At 44.3% G+C, this 20655-nt stretch overlaps 1 pseudogene across 1 annotated transcript in view; it reads left to right on the top strand.

The window, feature by feature from the left end:
- Nucleotides 1–20655, top strand: part of LOC104580564 (chondroitin sulfate proteoglycan 4-like) — a 109522-nt pseudogene that overhangs the window by 29313 nt on the left and 59554 nt on the right. The window contains exons 9-11 of the transcript XR_015913565.1: nt 896–1094; nt 5347–5479; nt 9122–9402. The product of XR_015913565.1 is annotated as a chondroitin sulfate proteoglycan 4-like (transcript). The remainder of the gene's footprint in view (nt 1–895; nt 1095–5346; nt 5480–9121; nt 9403–20655) is intronic.

Here is a 20655-nt window from a genome sequence, read left to right as displayed (position 1 = left end):
AGGAACTTTATTTCATTTTAAGGGAGATATATATTGTTTCCTGTTAGTCTTGGTGCTTGTCATTAATTCTAACTAAAAACAGTAAAGATGAAAAGTAGGCTGTTGCTTACTGCTTCCAAACCAGAAAATACCCAGTGAGTTGTGAATGACACTCGGGTAGCAGTTCTCTCTCTTCAAAAGAATTAAGTTTAAGAAAAAAAAAATGCAAATATATTTACTTGCATTATGTAGTGGGTTTTCTACCATTTTTCCAAATACTGGTGTTATTTTTTTAATTTCTTTATTTGAAGCAAGACCTTGCAAAGTCCCAAGCAGCTATTGGAGGTTTTGGTGCCCTCATCTTCAGTTGGATGGGGCACATCAGAGTTGGTCAGTGCGCGCAAAAAAGGCCTTTGGTGCACATTGTAAAAAGAAAATAATCCAGCTACAAGAAACTTCATTTGCATTAAAGATATTGTTATGCTCAGGCTGTTTTTCTTTTTTCTTTTCCTGCAAAGGAAGTTGAGCGTGTTGAATGCCCTGCACACTGTGAAGGATGTGACACTAATGATCATGTGGATGTGTTGGAAAGGAATTGCTTGACTCAGTTATCAAAATACACTTTTGTTATGTTTGTAAGAACCTGGAGAGTGCCTGACAAATAGAACACTTGTGTTGCTGCTGTCTAAAGTCCAAACTGCTGTTGAATGTTTTTGCTAGTATTATTTCATGGTCTTGTTTTTGAAAATCATCTTCCAACTTTAACCACTGCAATCCACGATCAGTAATTTGAACAGTAAGGAAGGGTTATAGCTACATACAGTGAAAATCTGTAGTCTTTCTTTTTCTTTGTATTTTTCCCCCTGTTTTTCTTTTGCATGAGTTTCCTTTCTTTTATTTTCTTTTATTTTCCTAGGTCTGGGTGGGTTCAGTCACAGAAATTACTGTTGACAACCTCTGCGCAGAAGACAAGGACTCTTCACCGTTCGAAATGATATACATCCTTACTCCGCCTAGCAATGGGCACTTGGCTCTGAAGTCTTCTCCAAACAACAGCATCCTTAATTTTACATAGGCTCATATAATAGAAAGGCAGCTGGTATTTGTACACAGTGGTATGTGGTTCCAAAAATACAACCTGCGTTACCAGAATACTGGTCCTGTTCACTGTATTTGTGTTTGTAATCCTTTGGGGATGTCCTGGTAATGTCACAAATAGCAGGTCAAAAACATGGCAGAAGTGAGTCAAGTTGCTTAAACTGTGGTTCCAAGGGTGACTTTGACATGTAAAACTCTTGTCATGATGGAAGGGTAGAAGGAAGATGATAGTCTTGATGTAAGGAACTGAATCCACTCTATGTTTCAGAAAGGGTAAATGCACATCTGCAGCCTTAGGAAATGAATCTATATTAAAAGAATTAAAAGAAAGAGGTTTCATTTTTCAGTTAGCAAGCATGTAGGATGCACAGTAAAACTGAAATGTAAAACTGCTCACCCCATATGGTTGCTCCTGCAGCCGCTCTGTCTCTGCCACTCACTGTTGTGGCCAGTGCTTCAGAAAGGCCTCTTGCTATTTCACTTTTTCTGCTTTCACAGAATCACAGAATGGTTGAAGTTGGAAGGGACCTCTAGAGATCATCTAGTCCAACCCCCCTGCTCCAGCAGGGACACCTAGAGCACATGACACGGGGTGGCATCCAGGCAGGTTTGGAAGATCTCCAGAGAAGGAGACTCCAGAACCATTCTGGGCAGCCTGTTCCAGGGCTCTGTCACCCTCACAGGAAAGAAGTTCTTCCTCATATGGAGGTGGAACTTCCTGTGTTTCAACTTACACCCGCTATCCCTCATCCTGTCACTGGCCACCACCAAGAAGAACCTGGCCCCATCCTCCCTACAGTCACCCCTCAGGTACTTGAACATGTTGATCAAGTCTCCTCTCAGCCTTCTCTTCTCCAGACTAAACAGGCCAAACTCGCTTAGTCTGTCCTCATAAGATAGGTGCTCCAGTCCCTTAATCATCTTTGTGGCTCTCCGCCGGACCCTCTCTAGAAGCTCAATGTCCTTCTTGTACTGGGGAGCCCAGAACTGCCCACAATACTCTAGGTGCGGCCTCACCAGAGCTGAGTAGAGGGGCAGGATCCCCTCCCTCGACCTGCTGGCAACACTCCTCCTGATGCAGGCCAGGATCCCATTGGCCTTCTTGGCCACGAGGGCATATTGCTGACTCATGGTTAACCTGTTGTCAACCAGGACTCCCAAGTCCCTCTCTGCGGAGCTGCTTTCCAGCAGGTCAACCCCTAATCTGTACCGGTGCCTGGGGTTATTCATCCCCAGGTGCAGGACCCTGCACTTGTCCTTGTTGAATTTCATGAGGTTCCTCCCTGCCCAATTCTCCATCCTGTCTAGGTCTCTCTGAATGGCAGCACAACCCTCAGGAGTGTCGGCCACTCCTCCCAGTTTGGTGTCATCTGCAAACTTGCTGAGGGTGCACTCTGTGCCCTCGTAGAAGTCATTGATGAACAAGTTGAAGAGCACTGGGCCCAGTACTGACCCTTGTGGGACACCACTGGCCTCAGGCCTCCAACCAGACTCGGCCCCATTTATCACCACCCTCTGGGCTCTGCCATCCAGCCAGTCCTCAATCCACCTCACCGTCCACTCGTCCAGTCCACGCTTCCTGAGCTTCCCTATGAGGATGTTATGGGAGACTGTGTCGAAAGCCTTGCTGAAGTCGAGGTAGACAACATCTACAGCTCTCCCATCGTCCAGCCAGTTGGTCACCTCATCATAGAAGGCTATCGGGTTCATCAGACATGACTTTCCCTTGGTGAATCCATGCTGACTACTCCTGATCACCTTCTTTTCCTTGACATGCCTGGAGATGGTCTCTAGGATGAGCTGCTCCATCACCTTTCCAGGGACAGAGGTGAGGCTGACCGGCCTGTAGTTTCCCAGCTCCTCCCTCTTGCCCTTTTTGAAGACTGGAGTGATGTTGGTTTCTTCCAGTCCTCCGGCACCTCCCCCGCTCTCCATGACCTCTCGAAGATGATGGAGAGTGTCTGAGCAATAACCCCCGCCAGTTCCCTCAGCACTCTTGGGTGCATCCCATCTGGGCCCATAGATTTATGGGTTTGCCTAAATAAACCCTAACCCAATCCTCCTTGACCATCTGAAAGTCCTCCTCTCTCCTGGTTCTCTCTCTTGTCTCCGGACTCTGTCGTTCATGGGGACTTGGGTTCATGTAGTTTATTCTCAGCCTGGGATTTTATTTCCTCATTCATCTTGGATAGTTGCTGGAATTATACTCATCTGCTTGCCCACAGCCTTGTCCTGGGGCCTATCCTTACATGGTTGCTGTCATTACTGTTCTTTCCCCTTCAAAGATGTTCTGTCCTTCATCTCAGTTGTTCGTACATTGTTGTTGTGTCCCTCCTCTCGGGTCTTTTAGTGTATGCAAACTTCTTTGGCTACTCCTCAGAAGGAGTAGCCCCATTTCTTGCCCCTCGCAATCTGGCTTCTGCTCCTACTGCTCACTCTAACCCTTTCCAAGGCAAAAGGGTTTTAGGGCTGAGGTTTCTCTTCTGTCCCCTGGCTACTCCTGATACCACTGATCACTCCAGCTGTCGAGGATCTGCCTGTGTATGTTGCAATAAGTCTCTGTCTTCTGTCTGTTCTGTGCTGCAAAAGTACTACTATGCTTTTGCTTTCAGGCCTGCAGTATTAATCTCTGTAAAACCTTTGTCTTTGCTCAGGGTTGCTTACTGTGTGCTGAGTTGCCAATTTGCTGCTTTGTTCTCATGTTTTATATTTGCTTCCTCCATAATCCCTGCATATTCTGTCAGCAGCATAAATGCAGACTGTTTTCCTTTTTGGGACTCCTCTGCCAGCATGCAAACTCCTTCCTTTGTTCACCCTCTCGCACTCCAAGGCACTTCCCACTCCTATTTTGCCCTATAACCCTGCCAGTGGTTTTCTCAGGGCACTACTGACCTGAACGCTCCTTAAGCCTCAGTGTCTTACAGTGAAGTTCTTGCAACCCTTTCTGGCACCCTTTTTTATTATTTCCGCTTAGTTATGCCTTTAAAATGAGTTATTCTAAAGTAATATATGCTGCACCCAAGTAGCACTTGAGGGTTTAGTTCTGTTTCTGACTGCGTCAATGACAAATTTCTGATTATTTCAGTCAGAAAACTGCTCCTCATTAGCCAAGAAAGCAAGGAAAGCTAAGCAAGCACTTTCCCCTCAGATCGAGGCCAAGCCTGGGATCCTCATTGCCCTTTTAAATGTGCAATCAATTGTGTGTTTTTATCAAGAGAAAATATCAGAAAATAAAAGCTTTAAAAATACAAGAAAATTGGCTTGATAGTTTAGAGTTGCTTCCGTGCTTCCTGTAGGGATTTGTCAATTATAGTTTCCTAGGCAAATTGTTAGCTATAGGTAACTTCCCTAGGGCAGTGTTTAACTATAATCTCAGAACCAATGTGGATTCTTCTGATATGTTCAGTTATAGTTAAGCAAGGAGCGCTGATCTTTATGTAAAAGTACATGGAAACCTCGCATTTTAGGATATATGTTCATGTAGCAAATCAAGTGGAGGAGCAACAGTAATTATTGGGATCAGTTAATGCTGTATTCTTTCATTCTCTTTTTCTACCTTAATTAACAATTGTAAGACCCTCTATTTAAAGCACTGGGCACCTCAAAAAGTCAGGGGAATATATTTTTACAGGAATTCATTCAGTCTCCTGGAACTAATTTTACTATTGCTTATGCCATACCACGTACAGGTCCTAAGATTAAAGCAGAAAATTTATTAGGAGCACACGTTACTTCTGACATAGTTTGAGCTGTGACAGCATAGCCTCTTCTACAAAATTGAAGGAGAGCACAGGAGAAGTAAAGAGTTAAAGGAGCGATTCAGCTCCCAGGCTAAATCTAAACCAAAGTGAAAGCCCATTCTAGTTGTTTTTCTCCCAAAATTACATCTCTGCCAAAATATGACTGTTTAAGTGCTCAGGTCCCTCCTAAAATAAAAAAGGAGGAGAAAACTTGGGTCAGTGTCTCCCCAAGTTTAAGCTGGTTTCAGCTTCACTAGGTTCAGTGAAAGAAGGGGCAACCTGCTGGTTTACACCGTGGGATGTTTTCCCTTCAGTTTAAGCAACAGTTGACAGTTCTTCCTTGGGATGGTGCTCTCTGTGTTATGATTTTATTTAATTCTTAGTTAAGATACAGAAATACTGATCACAAAATGGCTTCAGGATAATTGGTTCTCTTTTGCTGTGGTCAAAAGCAAAATGTGTGCAATATATTTTTGTATATTTTAAATGAAAAAATGGCAAAATAAAAGAATAAATTTTTCTTCTGCAGGAGCAATGTCTGGAGGCTTCAATTTTCAGGTTACAGATGATTTGAACTTTTCATCCCGACAAATCTTTAGCATCACAGCTCGAACCCCTGATACTTAGCCTGGAAGTGAACAAAGGACTTGGAGTCTTTCCAGGTTTGGTGTTAACAGATTATCTTGACTTCATTATTTGAAATAATTTCATAAGCCACCATATATACAGTTATTTGTTAGATAGCCATCTAACAATGTCTAACAATATCTATTAGATATCTAGATAGCCATCTAACAATATCTAACAATATCTATTAGATAGTTGTCATCTATCTGTCTGATTTTTAAAAGACCAGTTATGTAGTCTCATGTTCCTACTGGTGTGTAGGCTTTAATTTCTTGATTTGTATATGCACTATCAGTGATGAAAATAGGTAGTGGATTATATAAGTGTAGTGTGACAGTAACACTATCTGCCTAAGCACTGAAAAATCCCTATTCAAATTAATTTAAAAGCTCAATAGTGTATTCATAGAAGTAAAGATGCCAAGTGCTCATTAGACTATTCTGCCTCTCTCAGCTGGCTGTGATTTTCCCCAGCAGAAGCAGGGTGAAGCCTGTGACTGCGGGAGCTTGATTAGCACACTTAAACTAACCAGCATGTAAGTTAGCTTTCTTATTTGAGCAGAGTTATGGGGAGTAGCTGGGACTCACTGATGAATCAGAAAGATGGAATAACCTTGATTCCTATTTGTGCATTTGGAAATAGCTGGGTCAGGAGCTTCGTATTTGTTTTAATGAAATCCTACTCCTGTAGGAATTAATGAGTTAAGAGGGTCTCACCAGAGCCACTTACTGCTCTGCACTGTCAAGAGTAATCCTTCATTGAGTCAGTAATCTAACATTAAGTACAAGATTAAAAGAGAAATTTAGTCTTTAGATTAGTCTGGTATCAGCAACATCTTCTGTCATACTTCTTATGTAGATGTTGTACCTTCTTTTTTTCTTTGAATGTGGTTTGTGCAACCACAGAGAGGTTCAAAACTAAGAAAGCTCTATAGCTATTAATCTATGCCTTGATCCTAAGCAGAAAAGGTGTACTTTAGTTTCTTAAACTTCATGAATATAAGCTATATTAAATAAGGGCTTGCACTGAAAACTACTTAAACACAGGCAACAAAAATGGGATTGTAGCAGCATGATCTTCTAATTCAGTCAATATAAATGGGATTCAAATAAATCCACTTAAAAGGCTTATTAATCTGTCTGTGATTTTGGTGTGTAAGTGCCTCAGGCACAGAGGCTTACAGGAATTCTGTCTTAAGCCAAAGATAATTGTAAGAAAAATATGCCTGATATATTTGCAGAAGAAAAAGTCTCTAAACTTTCTATCAGTTCTCCAGGTTGGAAAATATAATATTTCTTTCAACACTGAAAGCTATATTCATCTAGACCTACAGCTTGCTGAATTCTCCCTTACTTTGAGTTAGTAATATTCTTTTACTGATGATAAGGGACTTTGCTACCTTTTTCACCTTTTTACCAGGCAGTAAAAGCAGATACCAGAATCATTAGACACTAATAGTGGTGCTGTGCTGCCATGTTCTGCCCGCATGGTTTAGTGCCGCTGTGCTCGGCACCACCCATGTCTTCCTCCTCGCCTTCTCTCCATTTTCCCAGAGTTTCTGTGGTTTTCCTTATGTCTGTGCTCCCATGCTTGGGATCAGATCATGTTCTCGCTTCCCTTTCCTTTGCTCAGTCTATTGGCTAGTGACACCCCTCCCTTTCACCATCAAAGTGCCAAACCCCAGCACTGCTGTTCTGGAAAAGATGTACAGGTCTCAGGAAAAAAAAAATGGGAAAGGAAGAGGCTGTCTGGGGGAGGATCCCATTTCACAGGAAAGGTTGAGAAACTTTGGTATCTGGTAGCCCTAAAATACATTTCAGCCTCTGCTGTGCAGCGAGGTGCAGTGAGGTGCTGGCTCTCGAGTGAGATCAGGCCTACGAGGGACAGTCCAGGGCTTTTGTGGCATTGAGGCCTATGTCCCCACCAGCCCTGGTCCTCTGCTGAGATGGCAGCATCATGATGCGGATTGGTGGTGTTATCACAAAACCTGGAGTGGTACCAACCCTCACTAGGGCATAAGCATTTCTGAGTTCCTCTGTCTTGGTCTGTTAGGACACTGGGCCCTGGTTTGCATAAGTGTGAGGTTATTGAGAAGCCGCTGTGTGGTGCGGGTAGCATGTGGGCTGGTGAACTGTTGCTCCCTGCTCTGCATTCCTGAGCACGTCTGCTGTGTGCACAATGCACGGCCACCCTTCCGCACCACCTTGGCCCACAGAGCAGGGAAGGCAGAGGAAGGAAGGAGGGGGACACATCTGGAATTAGTTATAGTGCAGGAGAGTTCTAGACCTGAGGGATTGCTCTGCTCTTCTGAGGAATGTGGATGCAGAGAGGCATGGGAAGGCAAAAGGGGGAAAATGGAGCAAGAGGATCTGAGGGTGACAGAACCCTGGAACAGACTGCCCAGAGAGGTTGTGGAGTCTCCTTCTCTGGAGATCTTCAAAACCCGCTTGGATGCAGTCCTGTGCCACGTGTTCTAGGTGACCCTGCGTGTGCAGGGGGGTTGGACTAGATGACCTCTAGAGGTCCCTTCCAACCTTAAGCATTCTATGATTTTGTTACAGCTCTGTTTCAAAGTAGATGTGATTTGAAGCAAGGCGGAACTACAAGTAAAAAGGCAGAATCATAAGGTTACCAAATGCTTGCAAAACATTTCCATTCATGGCTTTGCTTGCTGTGTTTTTTTTCTGCTGAATATTATAGCAGGAACATGTTTTGTGTTACTCATCTGTAAAGGTTATTCTTTATTGGAGGTGGGTTGATAGTTCAGTCTTCAAAGATTATATATGGCTAGTGTCTGAAATTATATATTGATACCTATAAAGCTTGTTGCTAAAAACAACAACAAAAACCCAAAATACAAGAATGGAGACAGAAGTGGGAATGATGAGGGAATCCTGGAGTTGTTCCTGTTTGTAACTTACAGGAATCTGTTGCTCTTCCAAATGCATAACAATAAGCAACAGATTTAGTTGTTGAGTGTATATCAGGAGGAAAGATTGCATCAAAAAGAGGCCAAGTAAAACTCCTAATATTTTACAGCCCTGTAATTGCTGGGAGTTGCTTACACAACAGCTAGCAATAAGAATGTCTTTGTTTTTGTCAAAGCCATGTCAAAAACTGTCTTGGTTTGGCTAAAATCCAGGAAGTCCTCTACAGTCCTAAAGCCAGAGTGCACTAGATGTGCAGTGTTAGGTATTAAAAGGATTTTGTTACCCCCTCAGTCTCCATCTCTTAGTAATATATGCTTTCTATTCAGGCCCTTATTGGTATGTGTGATGTCCTTCCTGTTTTTAGTTCAGTGTTTATTTAATGATAATCGTATCTTCATATCAATAAAACATAGTTCAGATTGCTGGTATTATTTGATTTTGATTTATGTGTGTTCACTAGAAAACTGCCAGATTAAGGCTTCTCTTGGGCAGACGTTGCTGAATCACCCTGCCTTTGGTGAGCAAATGGGGCTACCAAAGACATTAGCAAAGGTGTCTTCAGCTGGAATCTGAATTTGGTTCTAGACATACGAAGGTAGCTAGGAAAAGAAGACAACTGATTATAAAATATTATAAAATATTTTTTAAAAAATTAAAATTCTAAGTACAATAATTAGATGAGTTGTGCGTATTCTTTGTGAAAAGTTGCTGTTGCAAATCTGAGTTACTTTTAATTCACATTTTTAGGATCCAGGAAACCTATTTCATGACATGATCTGAAAACTGTAACCAATGATATGATCAATGTAGGAAACAGAACTATAACTTTTATGATTGTAACTTCCCCCAAACTTGGAAGGCTCATCAGAGTAAATTCTGATAATACCACTCAGGAAATCCTCAGTTTTACACAGTCTATGGTAAGCATTTTCTTTATAGTAGTTCTGGGGTGGATTGTTACTTCAAAGGCTGTTGAGTTGCTTGTTCTTTGTCTTGTCCATTTATATCTGTTTGGTAACCAGGCATACGTGACCCATCAGTGCAATTGCCCAGATTTGCTGTGTCATTAAATATGTGGCATCCGGTAATGAATGCAAGGGGAGCCTCTGTTTCCCTCTCCTTGGATGCTCACAGAGCCTTGGCAATTTCCACGGTTCTGCTTGCAATAGTATTTTTCAAGAAGAGTTGTTCTGTTGCCATTAACCAGCAGTCAGAGGTCGGAAGCCTTTAGTTTCTGGCGGAGGGAGTAGCCTTCTGCTGTGTGAAAGCTCCAAGCATCAGATTAATTCAGGCTATTTGCAGTCCTCGTTTTCCCCAAGTACACTTTTATTGACTTTATGGGCTGTGATATTAGGTGTTTAAAGAATCTCAACTGTGATACAGAGTCCTGTACTTGAAAGGCTAAGAAGTGACAGCTCATAAAGCTTGATGGAAGATGTCTTTTGAGAAACTGCAACTGAAAAAATGAGTTACATCTGTTTGCACAGTCTGAATATAACTGTCCTCTCAGCAAAATTTTTAAAAGGGGTAAATAGAAGGAACTCAATCTTCTGACTTTATTGGCAGAAAAGTTAAGAGAGAATTTGGTCCTAATCTACATTTAGAGATTAAGAAAGGCGCTGTTTGATCTAGTAATGGAAAAATTAGAAAATCTGTTGGTGAGAAATTGAAATTTGACTGATAAAATCTAGAAACAATGTTGGAACCAGTGCAGGACAACTGCACAGGCCTTCCGGGAGCTGAGCCAGATTACAAGACACGGACTCAATATGAGGTTAGGTCTCGCTCCGTTTATTAGCCGAAGTGCGTGTATATTTATACCTACAAGCATCTGAGGTATTTCCAGGCTAGCTATGATTGGTTGCTAGGGGGGTTGCTAGGTCCCGGCCGCATAGGCTCTTCTCAGCCCTGCAAAGTTGTTTACTCGAAACGGCTAACTACTCTTTCCCAGCTAGCTCCTCATTCCCAGCCGGCAAAGGACAATTCGCTAACACTCCCCTGTACATTATCAGCAAGGCGCAGGTGGTGCAGATCCTCAGCACAGCATTTCTCTACAATTCCCCCTTTTTTCTTTTGCACTAATCAAGCCTTGCTGGTGAGCGAGAATATCATACATCTAATACATGCAAAAGCACAGCTAAAGATACAAACCATAAACAATAAAACAACTAGTAACATTAGCCTCAATTTTACTAATACATGCGCCCATTCCCAAGTCCATGTTGGTCTGCAAAGTCTTCCCAGCCGAAGAGTCCGGTATCATGCTGCGCAGCGTCCGTTGCTCATTGAACTGTTGATGGACAGTTCAATGACTCTCGATCATTTCAACGCCGGGGTTGTGCTGACCGCCTGGAGCCGTAAGGTGTCCTCAGTCTCCAAGCCATTCCTCTATAAGTCCTCCTTTTTTCTTTTGCAACAACCAGGCTTTATGAGTATGCGAGGATAGCATTCGCCTTAAGCATGCAAAGGCACAGCTGACTAAGCCTAGGATAAAAAGCATAATAATCAAAAGCATCAATCCTGTCTTAAGCAAGGATTTTAGCCACCCACCAATACCCAATAAATCAGTTAACCCATCCAGCCCAAAGAAGCCCACGTCTTTCTGTATCTTCTGGGTGTGTTCCATCAGCTGTTGGATTTGCTGGTGGATTGCCTTAGAATGGTCTTGTAGGTCCATACAGCACATCCCTTCAAAATCTTCACATCCATGCCCGTGGGCTAGCAGCAGGAAGTCGATGGCCGCTCTGTTTTGTAGCACTGCGTGTTGCACCTGTGATAAATCTAGCGCAAGATTAGAGAGGACATGACTGGTGACATTTGCTTGTTTAACCACCCAACAGGACAGGGTATCTAAGACTTTGTGGGCTTGTGCCGCTGCCGCCCCCGGTACGAAGAAGGATGTCAAAATTACCTCCCACTTGGACCAGAGACGGACGTTGTCATTACAGTCCTCCGTCTGGGTTATGCTATGCGTCATTCGCCGAGGTCTTCTTTTGACACTGGTGCTATTAGGATGGACCCAGAGCAAAGCCATACTTACTTGGCCTACCGTACATGGACCCCCTATGGGCCTTGATGGAATTCCGGACCAAGCCCGGTTGCCGCATATGAGGAAATATCCTGCAGGCAACGTCCGAGGGGTTACAGGGCTGGATCCCGGATGTGAGGAATTGTGGGACATCTTACCACACCATTTATTCCAACGACTCTCGTTGCCGATTGGGTACAACCAGGTGGGTGCCTGAGAGCTACTGCGACAATTATTACTATAACCCGAAGCGCAACCCTTCTGCAATGCATTAAGATAAAGGCAAGTAGAAGCATTAAGGGAGTCTAATAACTCTATCTCCTGTGGTTCAGGCCCTGCAGGCAGGTTGTGGCTCCAAAGATCGAAACGGTTGATTCCCGTTGCCAATTCTCAAGTGCTGTCAATCTTTTCAAAGTTTGGGGATTCCCCAATGATGGCATTGCCTTTACTGCATTCCAGAAATACTTCCACATGGTCTCGTTTACAGGTACCCCAACTAGACATGTTACAAAGAGGGTACTAGGGGTGGCCAGACTAGCGCAGAAACGCGTGGTATTTAGCTCTCGAGCTAAGGTCACCCAGATGTTCTGTCGAGGATCAAACAACCGTGGATGGTACCCTGGAGCCCCTTCCGTCCCAAAGCCCAGTACCCAGAACATCAGCAATGCTGCTGTCCACCACTCTCCTGCATGTCCCTTTCGACAGGACGCTCCTTTACATCCGCGACTCCTTTCGCAGGGCGAGTCCATCTGCTGGGAACCCATAGTGGACCTGTGTGGAGGCATAGTACCTTGTCAGTAGATAATAGATGCCTTGTTAATAGTTAATCACAAGAATGCCTTAGTAGTGCACGGTTGATGGGCTGACCCACAAGGACTAATGTCTTATCAGCAAAAAGCAAAGCAGGAAAAGGAGGAGGACTACAACCGCATGTGGAATGTCTTGTCAGCAGATGAGGAACAAAGCAAGGAGAAGATAACCACAACTGCATGGTTGGCAAGATGCTGATTGGTTATAAGCTTTGCAATACTTGTGTTAAAAGGGTATAAAAGAAGTTGGTTTGAGAATAAAGTTGTCTCACTCTGCATCCCAGACTGAGTCCGTTCTTTCGCAAGGTACAACAAATGGCGCCCAATGTGGGGCTCGAAGACTAGCTGTCTCTCCGGTTGCACCGCCCAGCTGAACTCCCGGGATTCACGCTGAAAGGAGGCGTAAGGATTACGCTGAAAGGAAGCGTCCTTTGTGCGCACACCAACACCTCTTGAAAGGAAAGAGGTAAGCAGCTGGGGACTATGGGGTTACACTTAACGAAGGAACAAAAAGATGTTTTAGAAATCTTTCTTAAGCTCTTAAAACAACAGGGCAAGAAATTAGATGAAAAAGACCTACAAAAGGTTCTTGCATGGGCTTCTAAAAACGATCCCTCCGTGAACAGTAAGAACGTATTTGATAAGGAGAAGTGGGACCAAATTGGGGTCCGATTATGGGACTGTGCCACTCGCGGTGATAAGGCTGCTGCTGGCCTGTTGCCACAATGGCGAGTTGTATTCGAAACGCTGAAATCTCACAGTGGGCCGCAGTTGAACACAAATGACGGAGTCGGGGCTCCTGCCATCCCCTCCGCGCCTCCATTACCTCAATCACGTCCTGATGAGAATCAGAAAAGAAAATGCGCTGCAAAAGCCTTCATGGTACAGTCACCTGATGACCAGGACGATGATCCTTTTGACCCGGGTCCTATTGACCCTGGAAAGGAGCCAGACCTATACTCCCTGGATCTGCATGATAAATGGGCTTCAGTAAAACGAGGAGCAAAACAGGCGGGGGATGTGGGCATGCTGAAAGCCTTCTCCGTTATCTATGCGCCAGACCAGAATCCGCGCTGGGAAGGATTGTCATACAATCTTATTAAGGATGTGCGGCGCACGGTGACAGATCATGGCCTTGGCGCACCATATACCACCCACCTTATACACTCTCTTTGTGATTCTTCGGTTTTTACTCCTCACGATTTTAAAACTTTGTTTCGCCTGATTATGACTGATATGCAATATACGATGTGGGAGTCAAAAATGAGACAGCTTGCTCAAGCACAGGAGGAGGAAAACCAGCGCCAGTCAAAAAGAGGTCCTTTACGGACTGTTACTGTGGACATGCTAATGGGGGAGGGTGACCACAGTGCCACAACAGCACAAGAAGAAATCCCCCCTGAGGGCCTGCAGCAAGTTAAGGCACTTGCTCTCCATGCCCTTAAGGCCGTCCCAGAGGCTGGTAAACAAGGACAACCTTTTGTTAGCATAAGACAAGATGCGAATGAGCCTTACATGAAGTTTTAGATAGGCTTAATGAGGCTCTGGAGAAACAAATTGATAAGGAACAAGCACGAAGCTACATTTTTAAACAACTAGCAATTGAGAATGCTAACCCTGATTGCCAGAGAGTTTTGCGAACACTAAAGGATCCTACTATTGATGACATGCTGAAGGCGTGCATTAACGTCGGCTCTAAACTGTATGAATGCTCTCTGATGGCCGAGGCGTTTGCAACAATGTCTATGAAAAATCCATGCTTTGCTTGTGGCCAATTTGGTCATATCCGTAAATACTGTCCCAAAACGCAAGCAAACAGAGGAGCGCCTGGAATATGACCACGCTGTCACAAAGGACGACACTATGTTAATCAGTGTCGATCAAAATTTGATAAGGAAGGTCAACCATTAGCCCCTTCGGGAAACTTCAAGCACAGCGCGGCAAGGGGTCGCGCTGTGACAACAAATCACCCCTCAGAGTGGCCTCACCGGGAAGCAGCCGCCGCTTGGCCACCACAATAGAAGTGCTAATTACTGATACATCAGTTGTGCTAATTCCAACTGATGTCCATGGCCCCCTGGGGCGAGGAATGGCAGCACTATTGATTGGGCGATCTTCAACAACGAGACAAGGGCTGTTTGTGTTACCTGCAGTTAGCAATGCAGATTTCAAAGGAGAAATAAAGATAATGGTATGGACTCCAATAACACCCTGTACTGTGCCAGCGGGGAGCCGAATAGCACAATTAGTATACTTTTTACCACAGACACCAAATGCTGCAAAAACTAAACGCGGCATAGGCTCTTTTGGGTCCACGGGACAACCAGAGATTTTCTGGACTCAACAGATAACTATGAACCGTCCACAGATATCCTGTACACTACAATCAGGAGTGATAAAGTTTAATGCACAAGGAATTTTAGATAGCGGAGTGGACATTACAGTCATCGCTGCCTCGCAATGGCCAAACAGTTTGCCCCTAGTGAATGCGCATACATTGCTTTCGGGAATTGGTGATGAGCGGAATGCTCAAGTTTCTGTATTCATCAATAAGGGGGTTTCTCCACAGTTTGGCTGAAGAGCAGGACAAAGGGAGGGGAGACTGAGTGGAGCCATGAGCCGAGAAGGACAAAAAGAGCCATCTGCAAGGAGATGGGGGCCTTTACAAAGGAGGGAAATAGGGCAATTGCCCCACATTCTTCAGCAAGGGGGACAAAGGAGTTGGTGAGCTCAGGTGAGAACAGATGGCGGGAGGCCGGAGTTCGGTGTAGGCGGGCCGGGAAGGCTGTAACTGCTGAGTACCTCGGCCAATGGGGAAAAGGAGAGGGCGTCCCTCGGTCGGGAAATTAGAATAAAAGGGGGGCCGCGTCCTCCAGCAATTGGAGAGACCCCACAGGGATATGCCCGGTGGACTCTCCCTTTATTCGAATAAAGTTTTAGGACTCCTCTGTCTCCTTTTGGACATTCAGTTCTTGACAGCGAGATTTTCCGCACAACGGAAAGGACCATTGAAATCTCACTGGTGAGTACTATGGGACAGTGGGGAACAAAAGGGGTGGCAACCCCGACATGGGAGTCCAGGGAGAGCAGCGAAGGGAAGGCAAAAGAGGGTGCTGGGGAAAGGAATGATGACCTCGACTTATCCCCATATAGTCCCTTGGGGAGACTTTTGGGGGTTTGGGATAACTTGTGCATTCCCCCAGAAATAACCAAGGAACTAATGCTAAAATATTGTTGTTTTGTTTGGACAGAATATAAGTTACCAGGGGGATTTAGGTGGCCCCCTGTAGGGTCAGACGACGATCCTAGTCTTTGTCAGGTTTTATGCCAGTATCTCAGTGATACTGAGAAGGGTCTCATCGAGAAAGAATGTGTGTAAGGGCAACATCTAGAAGAATCTATGTAACAAAAGAGAGAGGCAGTCTGCTGAGGGGTTGGAGTTGATGGCTGGATTGGGAATGTCAATTGATATTGTGGGGGATGATACAGTTCCAGGAAAATGATTAAAACAGCAATTGACATGGACAGTCCTCCTGCAAGGATACACCAAGGCACCAGTCCTATTTGGACAAGCCTTGCAGAAAATACTGAAGGAATTTATCCCACCCCCAGGAGCCAGGTTATTGCAGTATGACTTGCCCCTATCAGGTGAACAAGAGAGGGTGGTGAAGGAAACTGCTGTGAAGTTACTCAATTTCTTGGCCCAAAAAGGGTTTAGGGTGTCAGGAAAAAATATATATGTATATTATGTATATATTTGGGGCATATTTTGGCTGGAGGTTTAACCCAAAACAGCCCCAATGTTGTGGTATGGACATGAGAAGGAGAACAGAGCCATGGCAAGGGAATTTTAGTGCAAAGGCATGGAGGCATGCAAATACCAATAGCTTATTTTTCTAAAATGTTAGACCCAGTGGCTAAGGGGTGGCTTACTGTCTGCAAAATTGCGCAGGTACGGTCCTAATGGTAACTGAGGTCCGAAAACTGACCACAGGGGGATCCCATGTTGTCAAGGGCCCATACCTTGTCAGGGCCTTGCTACCTGAAGGGGCTTCTGAAGCGAGGGAGGGTTTAACCCAGCTTCTTGTCTAACTGGTCCTGAGGGAGAAGAACCAAAGGAAATCCATGACTGTATTATATTTAAAGCAATATGTGGCCAGAATACTTTTTCTTGTGAAGTCTCTCCGACAGGAAGCCCAGCTCGCACAGATCCTCCCCTTGGATTTTGCAGTCCATGATATCCAACCAGGGGATTGGGTCTTGGTAACCACAGAAACATCAATCAAGACAGCTGAGCATGGATGGACTCATACCAGAGTTAAGATTTCCAAGACTCCAGAAGTCTGGACTTCTCAGTTGATCTGTACCGCTGGCTGGGAGTGGGTCTGGAAAATAAACTCTGGGTTGCTGGGTCTGTGAGAGCCCAGGAGAATATGAAAACTACTCATGGGTACTAGACATACTGAATGCAGGTTGCAGGTTGTTAGTTAATAACCTAGTTTGTAAAAACAAATATTGTCCAAAGGAGGAAAAAAAAAATAAAAGAAAAAGAGGAGGGATTGAGCGGAATGCTCAAGTTTCTGTATTCATCAATAAGGGGGTTTCTCCACAGTTTGGCTGAAGAGCAGGACAAAGGGAGGGGAGACTGAGTGGAGCCATGAGCCGAGAAGGACAAAAAGAGCCATCTGCAAGGAGATGGGGCCTTTATAAAGGAGGGAAATAGGGCAATTGCCCCACATTCTTCAGCAAGGGGGACAAAGGAGTTGGTGAGCTCAGGTGAGAACAGATGGCGGGAGGCCGGAGTTCGGTGTAGGCGGGCCGGGAAGGCTGTAACTTCTGAGTACCTCGGCCAATGGGGAAAAGGAGAGGGCGTCCCTCAGTCGGGAAATTAGGATAAAAGGGGGGCTGCGTCCCCCAGCAATTGGAGAGACCCCACAGGGATATGCCCAGTGGACTCTCCCTTTATTCGAATAAAGTTTTAGGACTCCTCTGTCTCCTTTTGGACATTCAGTTATTGACAGCGAGATTTTCCGCACAGTGAGCAGAGTACCCCAATGCAAAGCGAAAGCCTGATAAATATTATTGGTCCGGAAGGAAGAACCGCAACCATTAGATCATTTATATTGCCTGGATCCGTTACCCTGTGGGGGAGAGACTGTTTGAGTCAATGGGGCATGCAGTTAAGTACGGATTTTTCTTAGGGGCTACTATCCAGCAGCAGGTCCAACCCTTGATCTGGAAAACAGACAAGCCGGTATGGGTGGATCAGTGGCCCCTTCCACGAAATAAACTGCTGCAGTTACACAAGTTAGTAGAGGAACAGTTGCAAGCTGGACATATAGTTCCTACTACAAGCCCCTGGAATACACCAGTTTTTGTAATTCAAAAGAAAAATAATTCCTGGAGATTGTTACATGACCTTAGAAAAATCAATGAGGTCATTGAAGATATGGGAGCCTTACAGCCTGGACTCCCTTCTCCAGCGATGTTACCTCAAACATGGACTTTGATCATAATTGATTTGAAAGACTGTTTCTTTACCATTCCACTTGCACCACAGGATGCACCTCGGTTTGCATTTTCTGTACCTTCCATCAATGCTATGGAACCCCATAACAGATATCATTGGAAAGTTTTGCCACAAGGCATGAAAAATAGTCCTACATTATGTCAACAATTTGTGGCAGCAGTCTTAAGTCCAGTACGGAAGTATTTCGACAACGTCCTCATCTATCACTATATGGATGACATATTGATTGCTGCAGAACAAAAGGAAACGGCACAAGAGGCTCTGCGTCAGATTACGCGAGCAGCATCGGCTGCAGGATTAAAAATTGCAGAAGATAAAGTACAGGAAACTCCACCTTGGCGATATTTAGGATGGAGAATTTCTGATCATCAAATTCGACCACAATCATTGACTCTAAAGACAGACATAAAGACTTTAAATGGTCTTCAAAAACTTTTGGGAACTATTAACTGGATCCGTCCCTCCCTAGGGATTTCCACGGAGGAATTACATCCTCTATTTAGTTTAACATCCCCAAGGAAGCTTACCCCTCCCGCGCAAGCTGCACTTGACAAAGTTGTGAACAAATTAACCACTCAGACTGTTCACAGACGAAAGCAGAACTATCCTGTCAGTCTTTTTGTCTTTTTTTCTAGCTTCCAACCTTATGGCCTATTAGCACAATGGATACCACAGGACGCATGTCCGTTAATAATCTTAGCAAAAAGGAAGAGAGCGTTTGATGTTTCTAGATGGCACAGAGCCTGATATTATTTATTTACCACTCAGTACAAAACAATTAACCTTTCTGACTCACCAGTCTCTTGTTTTTCAGTGTGCCTTGGCAGATTATCCAGGACAAATAAGTATCCACTTTCCAGGACATAAAACCATACAGTCTTTTAACTCTCTCTATGTTAATTCTGTTAGGCATGCTTCACTTCAAAATAGAACTGCTATAGACTTTTTGTTATTAGCACAAGGCCATGGGTGTCAGGATTTTGATGGACTCTGTTGCATGAATTTATCTGACGATTCGGAATCCATCCATAAAAGCATTGAAAATATACAAAAAGGAGTGCAGAAGTTGCATCAAGACGATGGTTTCAATATTTTGGGGAATCTTTTGGGGAATTTAGGATTAGCTGCATGGATTAAGGGAACATTACAAATAGGTTTGATGTGCTTGATAATCTTTGTTTGCCTTTTAATTTGTATCCCATGTTTGTTAAAAACAATTCAGCATTTAATAGACTGTGCCTTGAAACAAGCATTCTTCATAAATAAAGAAGGGGGAGATCTGGGGATCTCAAGGACAGGCTCGAGAGTGTTGGTGGAAAGACCTTGGGAAAAGGACACTGGTATGGTTGTTGGAATCAAACCACGGGAGTAAATGCAACAAACTAAACAATCTTTTGCTTAGCCATATTAACGCAAAGTTTCTAATTACTGTATTAACTGTATTTTGTTCATTTGTACTACCTGTATTTTTCACAAACTGTATTTTGCTTATTGTTAGTGTATCTATCTGCTTTGTTTCTTATTATGTGTTCAACGATTGATTGATCCTTTAACCAAGTTATGGCTGTTCAGCTAAAAACAGCTATGGCAATACAACAAACAAATAAAGAAGGGGGAGATGCGGAGGCATAGTACCTTGTCAGTCGATAATAGATGCCTTGTTAATAGTTAATCCCAAGAATGCCTTAGTAGCGCACGGTTGATGGGCTGACCCACAAGGACTAATGTCTTATCAGCAAAGAGCAAAGCAGGAAAAGGAGGAGGACTACAACCGCATGTGGAATGTCTTGTCAGCAGACGAGGAACAAAGCAAGGAGAAGATAACCACAACTGCATGGTTGGCAAGATACTGATCGGTTATAAGCTTTGCAACACTTGTGTTAAAAGAGTATAAAAAGGAGGTGGTTTGAGAATAAAGTTGTCTCACTCTGCATCCCAGACTGAGTCCGTTCTTTCGTAAGGTACAACAGACCTGTGGGTGTAGAAACACACATATGCCCTCGACCATTGAATATGACAGTGGCGAGGCCCTCCCAAATCCCCATTCTAGGGTTACAATAATTAACCATCATTTCTTTAGTGGGAGTGCCTGCATTAACACAGGTGGCACGGATTACAACAGGCAGATCAACATTGTCCCCGAAGACACAGAGATGATTTAATACAAATAGAACCTTAACCAAACACTCTTGGGTCCACTATTGAATTGAACTTTTGCAAATAGTCCTTAAGTGTCCTGTTTGTGCGCTCCACTATAGCCTGACCAGTTGGAGAGTTTGGGAGCCCGGTGGTATTCCTTATTCCCCAGCTCATCAGAAAGCATCGGACAGACTCACTGACACAGGCCAGACCATTATCCATCTTGATGGGCTCAGGCGAGCCTATGACTGCAAAACATGTGGTTAGATGCCTGCAGACATGTAGGGCCCTTTCACTGGTCTGCGCTGTGGCCCACACAAACTTGAAGTAGGTGTCTATGGACACATGGACATACTTGAGGCATCCAAATTCAGGTACATGTGTGATGTCCATTTGCCACATCTCTAATGCCTTCAGGCCCCTGGGGTTCACACCAATGCCCAGACCTGGCCCATGATGACTACATTGGGGACAGGCCTGCACAATTCCACGGGCATCAGACATAGTTATATCGTACATCCGGGTCAGGCCCTTGACATTAGTGTGGAACTGTTCATGAGCAATACAGGCGATTTCAAAACGATTCAGTGGCCCATGTTCACGCACCAAGCTCACTAACTGGTCAGCCCGATCGTTACCCTCTCCCAAACCCAGTGTCCATTGATGACTCCGGATGTGGATGACAACGCCATCGAGTGCCACCTCACAGCTCTTTTGATTTGTAGAAACAGCTGGAACAATCACTGGTTAGAAGTTTCTTTCAAAAGAGCATCCT

Source organism: Tinamus guttatus, unplaced genomic scaffold, assembly GCF_059628265.1.
Source record: "Tinamus guttatus ecotype Peru unplaced genomic scaffold, ASM5962826v1 Tinamus_guttatus_pri_ptg000294l, whole genome shotgun sequence".
Classification (NCBI taxonomy): Eukaryota; Metazoa; Chordata; class Aves; order Tinamiformes; family Tinamidae; genus Tinamus; species Tinamus guttatus.
Note: the sequence above shows the minus strand (reverse complement) of the source record. Positions and strands in the feature narration are given on the sequence as shown.